The sequence below is a fragment of the Phaethon aethereus genome (assembly GCF_964289735.1).
Source record: "Phaethon aethereus genome assembly, chromosome: Z".
Taxonomy (NCBI): domain Eukaryota; kingdom Metazoa; phylum Chordata; class Aves; order Phaethontiformes; family Phaethontidae; genus Phaethon; species Phaethon aethereus.
Window position 1 is genome coordinate 14,344,614 of NC_138577.1, and position 6,000 is coordinate 14,350,613.

Here is a 6,000-nt window from a genome sequence, read left to right on the forward strand (position 1 = left end):
CATTTATAAAATGGCATAGATAACATACAAGCGAGTGTGGCAGAAATAACGTTTGCAGTGAAGTTACTCAACCGGCTCAACTCGTAAGGTGAAATGTAGTTTAAATACAGGGCTCAATAAGTGCTCTTTGTTTCAGATAAGACAGAAATCTCTATCGCTTTGTCAGTGTGCACGCTGGGAACAGAGTTTGACTCAAGATCAGCTAAACAGAAGAACTGTCCCAAAATACAAGCTGCCTTGTAGATCTATATCAGATCTGTATCAGCACTAGTGTGGCCAGCAGGAGTAGGGAAGTGATTGTGCCCCTGTACTCGGCACTGGTGAGGCCACAGCTTGAATCCTGTGTTCAGTTTTGGGCCCCTCACTAAAAGGACATTGGGTTGCTGGAGCGTGTCCAGAGAAGGGCAACGAAGCTGGTGAGGGGGCTGGAGCACAAGTCTTATGAGGAGCAGCTGAGGGAACTGGGGTTGTTCACTCTGGAGAAGAAGAAGAGGCTGAGGGGAGACCTTATCGCTCTCTACAACTACCTGAAAGGGGGTTGTGGTGGGGTGGGTGTTGGTCTCTTCTCTCAAGTAACTAGTGATAGGACAAGAGGAAATGGCCTCAAGTTGCGCCAGGGGAGGTTTAGATTGGATATCAGGAAAATTTCTTTACTGAGAGAGTGGTCAAGCGTTGGAACAAGCTGCCCAGGGAGGTGGTGGAGTCACCATCTCTGGAAGTGTTCAAAAAACATGTTGACGTGGCACTTGGGGACATGGTTTAGTGGGCATGGTGGTGTTGGGTTGATGGTTGGACTTGATGATCTTAGAGATCTTTTCCAACCTTAATGATTCTGTGATTCTGCGATTCTGTGATCTAGATCACTTCACAGAGACATTTTAAAAACTATGCAATTGTTCCACATCTAAAAAGAAACCTAGTTGTAAGAGAAAATGTATGGTTATGATCACTAAATAAAAATAAATTTTCCTTAGTTTTTCTGATTTGTACATCAAAATACAAAGTTCTGTCCTACCAGAAAATTTTATTCTGCTTTCATGACTGCTTTCGTCAAGAACTGACATCATGAACTGGTGATGCATCCCTACATAATATGACTGACTTTACCAAAGCTACAAAAGTGCCATAAACACTGGCTTGTTCATATCAGTGATCAGAAAGGATCATGATAGCTTTGACCTTGTCTCCTGCATTCACCAGGACAATGACTCTCACCCAAGTATTTCTACATCAAATAATCATTATTCAAATCATTTTTATTATGATAGTCCTGAGAACAAAGACAGAATCACACTGTCTCAGGTACTGTACAAAAAGAGTTTCTGCTCTTAAGAACTGAAAATGTAAAAAACCAATTAATAATACAGAGTGGAAGAAAGCGATATAACAAGCAGGTCAAAACTTGAATATTTTTGGTTTGAAACTAATGATCATTTTCATCGCAAAATGTTTTCAAAATATCTCATAAACTGGAAACTGCCTATGAAGAATCAGTTTTAGAAAATTCAATTCAGGATATCATAAATCCTTTTTCAACCAAAACCAATGCATGCAAATTTAAAAAATTCCAAAATGAACAAATATAACCAAGTATCAACCTAAAGCTTTTTGTTTTGAAAATTTCCAGTAGAACACTTTCTGAAACCTAATTGCAGTTTTATTATAACTTTTTTCCCCAATGAAAACATGTTGCAATGAAAAAATTCTGAAAGTCTTTAATTATAGACAGAATTTCAATGAGCAATGCAATGGCATGAAATGGCTTGCTATTTTGATATTTCTGGGGGCAGATGCTAGTGTAGAGGTGAGGAAGTTTATTGCAGAGAGACTAAAATGACTAAAGCTTTACAGGAAGCAAAGGACTTGGAAAGTAGTAAAGGGAACACAGTAAGGGAGAAAAGTGTGAAAGGTTTATGGAGTGAAACTGAGGGAAGAGACAATGAGGAAGGACACAGAAGGGCAAAAGAACAAATAATCTGCTGGCACTGGGCAGTAAAGGGTTGGATAAAGTTGTAATTTGGAATCTATTCCAATATCCTCTTTGAATTTCAAGGCTCCACCTGCTGGATGCCATCCCCAGATAGCCTTTTCTTGGTGAACACAGGCGATGGGCTCAGGTGGAGGAGAAGCGTTGCCTGGATCCTAGTGCCTGCAAGCATCAGTAGCGTAACGCTGAAGCAAGCAGTGACCTTAGCTCTAGTAGAGTTTCTTTATTCCCTCTAACTGAAACAGTACACTTTGGCTGAGTCTGTGCCTGCAGTCTCTCTTCAAAGCTTTATGACTGTAGTAAGAGTGCAACAGAAAGAACCTGGCTACGGGGGGATAAATGTTCTTGTTCAATCACAAATACGGTCAGTAATTAACAGGATCAGAGGGAGAAGAGAAAACTATTGCACAAGTCATTGTTTTTTGTCTCAGTGTTCTCTTTTTCAGGAGGTCCTCATTATAAGGTCATGAAGGTAGCTGTTTCTTTGTCTTTTTCTGAGTACATGTTGTACATTTGCACTTGAGTTGCTTAAATGACTGTAGAGTTACTCTGTAAAAGAACATCATTTCCAAAAATTACAACTCCAGTCAAACTTACATAAACACTCAATGTCCTATTATTTGTGAACATGAACGTTTCTCAAATGTACTACCCGAGCTTCAAACTTGTTTATAAAAGAGTTTTGTGGTTGCATGCTAAATGCTACCACTAATGCCGTATACAGATCAAGTGGCATGCTGGTTAGCTAAAGGAACATAACAATGTTATCCCGGTAATCTAAAACGGAGGGAAAAAACATTTTCTTATAATTATGTGAGAGAAGTTGCTAACAATAATGGCAATAAAACAATATTTAACCTTCAAACTTCACTTTCCTGGCTTAAAATAATTAACTTTTTGGCACTTCTAACCTAAAGCATTATACTCGTTTAATACAGAAATATGTGGATACGCAAAGAAGTGTCTTTAAGCCTAGCTCTAATCTTGGTGGCATTTTGTAGATCTCCTCCAGAACCTAATTCCTGAGCAGACTAGTGTTGAACACATTTTTTGAGCAGATTATTTTCTGCAGGTGTTTACATAGGTGGCATTAATCTCTAATCTCGGTAAAAAACACACAGCTTCTTAATGAGGAGTGTCTCATTACAGAAAGTCAAATGTTCAAACCAGTAACAGCATCAATATTGCTGTATCACAACCCTGTTAAGTTCCAGACAGATGCTTATCTTCCAGCAAAAATACCTTTATTTAATTACAGGTTTGCAGTGGAAGAATACTAAAGCTCCTAAAACTGGAATATGCATTCTGAAGGAACTGAAACTCACCCTTTTATCAGGAGTATGAATGTCCCTTCTAATTTCTTCACAATAAACCAATGAATGAATGAATGAATGAATGAATGAATGAATGAATGAAGTATAGCACTAACCTGATCCACACCCCCATCTTCATCCCAGGCTGCTATTCCTTGGAGATTCTCAGTCATGGTGAATTGTGTTTTGGATTTTTCATTTGTTTTGCAGCATAAGGAAATGACCCTGAGGTTGCAGTCTGTGAGACTTCTATGTACTTGTTTACAGAATAAAGACTTGCACTGCATTCTCTGGAGGTTAAAGGTAAATTTATTAATGTATTCATTCATTAACTCATTCATTCATTAACTCACTTGCTCTGTTCCTTAGAAACTGTAAGGACAGTATTGTGTCTCCTACCAATGAACGCATTTCTAACATGTAATATTTGCATCTCTGACACAGTAAATAAAACATGCCAAGAAAATACTTGAAGAAATACATTTTGCAAAGAAAGAAAAATCTTCATTGTGAAGCAAAGGCACACAAACAAATGGGTTAATGAATAAAGATTAACTAAATATGGGATATTAGCTTTCGTACTATACGTAGTGTTTAGTTTTAACAAACTAAGGACGTAAGAATGCCTCTCCATGCCTCTCCTTTACCTCTGCTGTAAGGGAGAGGTACCAGATATTTCAATTAGATTTAACATGAATGTTTCAGTTCACCCTACTCCTCTGTAGAGTTTGCACACTTCTTGGTTAAATAATGAAGAAATAGCTACTAAACAGAATTTGGAGCAGAAGATATTTCAAGGTATAAACAATTATTCTATACTAGAGCAAAATCTATTTTAACACTTTTCTTCAGGATGTTCCTGTTATTTGGTGAAACTAGATAATCCTAAACTAACTAAATAATCCTAACTAAACTAATTCTGTTATTTGGTTATTTGGAGACTCAGAATGAAATGAAGGACTTCTGGTTTTAGCATGTATCAACCTGTTTTTTCAGTACATGTTCTTGATTCGCTGTTTATTGTATAGCTTCACTGGCTGTGAAATTTTTTCTTCTTTGTACTCAGTCTCAGATTGGACCTATGGTGTGTATGATAATTATAAGGCTTTCTAAACCTTATTGTACTGGGTAAATGACTTCACCTTGGAACACTGGAGTCAACACTGGAGTCCTCTGCCTTTTGCAAGCAAAACCATCTGATTTTCACCTAAAACAAAACTCTGACCAAATTTCAAAATTTCAATAACCGCAGGTAGACAAAGATGACTTTTATGCCCAGGCATCTGAAATGTCAGATCTGCATGTGTTAATCAGACAATGGCTATCTCACAAAAATGTCCAAATAATAAAATGTGAAGGTTATAAATCTGAAATAGCAATGGCATTTCTTTTAGAAGTATTTGACATTTACACAGAATCAAAGAAAAGGAATAAGCATCAAGAACCTTCATGCTTGCCCTCTGTATGGTGGACTTCATGGTAAATTGCAGCAAACTAGTAAATTTTACTAACAGCTGAAATAATCTTAAGCATCGTAATTTAGATCATTAGAAATCAACTACCAGCCACTATAATTAACATCAACCCATTTTGTTTTATATCCCATTATTTATATTCCAATCAACTTGAAATAGTCATTTTTTGTAGGCACCCAGTTACCCAATCATACTTCAAATGGTAAAAACATTCATTTCGCATTTAATCCACTATATTTCTTCCACAATCCCTGAAATAAAAACCTTATGCTGACATTTATGAAATCGCAGGAGGAAAAAATGCCATAACTGGCTTTTACTTTAGGTAATAACACAGACTTTCAAATCCCTGCTTACATAAAGCCTGACCTTTTAACTTGATATAAAAGTAATTTTTATTGAAATTTGGATCCACATCTTCAGTCATTATTGTTACCTGCATTTTTTCAAGTTGTCTTTTCAGTGATGTCTTTTACGGGCATATGCCTGCATCTTCTTGTCTGCATGCCCTAGGTAGCAGCATATTTTATATAATTTAAATGGAAAAATCATTGAAGAATAATGCAACCATGTTTTAAATTACTGTTTTAATTGAATCCTTGCGTTGCTCTACTGACAGTATGCTGAATACATAATCTGACACTGTTTAATAGATATTGGCACCAGACTTTCAAATCCAATTCAGATTGATTGTTTAACTGGGCATGATAGGAACTTTGAGCCAGAACAGTCAGATCTCTGTCTCCCTAAGGTTGTCTTCCACTTGAAATTTGTGCATCCTTCAGAGTGCATGTGAAAAGGATGGTTACCCCTCTGACAAGGCTACCAATGTAAGTCTTGGGTGGCTATCACTGGTGCGCAGAACAAAGCAGCTATGAAGCAGCTCAAGCACACAGAAACTATTAGGGCTCCAAGAACCAGCCACTAAAGTGGGTAAAAGAGGCACCCTTCCTTCCTTCTCTCTGGCGTTTTGTCCCAGGTGCAACTCAGAGAGTGAAGGGGTAGCGTAGGGTAGCGATAGTGTAGATAGCAAAGCTGCTATCTGGATGAAGAACATGTTTTGAGGGTTGCCTCGAGGTGGTCTTTCAAGTCAGCACAAATAGCAACAAGACCTTCAGAGGGCAAGTTAGCTGCAGACAATATGGATGGGTAATTGAGGCGTTTTGAAATCTTTAGATGTAAACATACACTTTAGAAATAAGTAGACCAAGTGAGTCATAGAAGT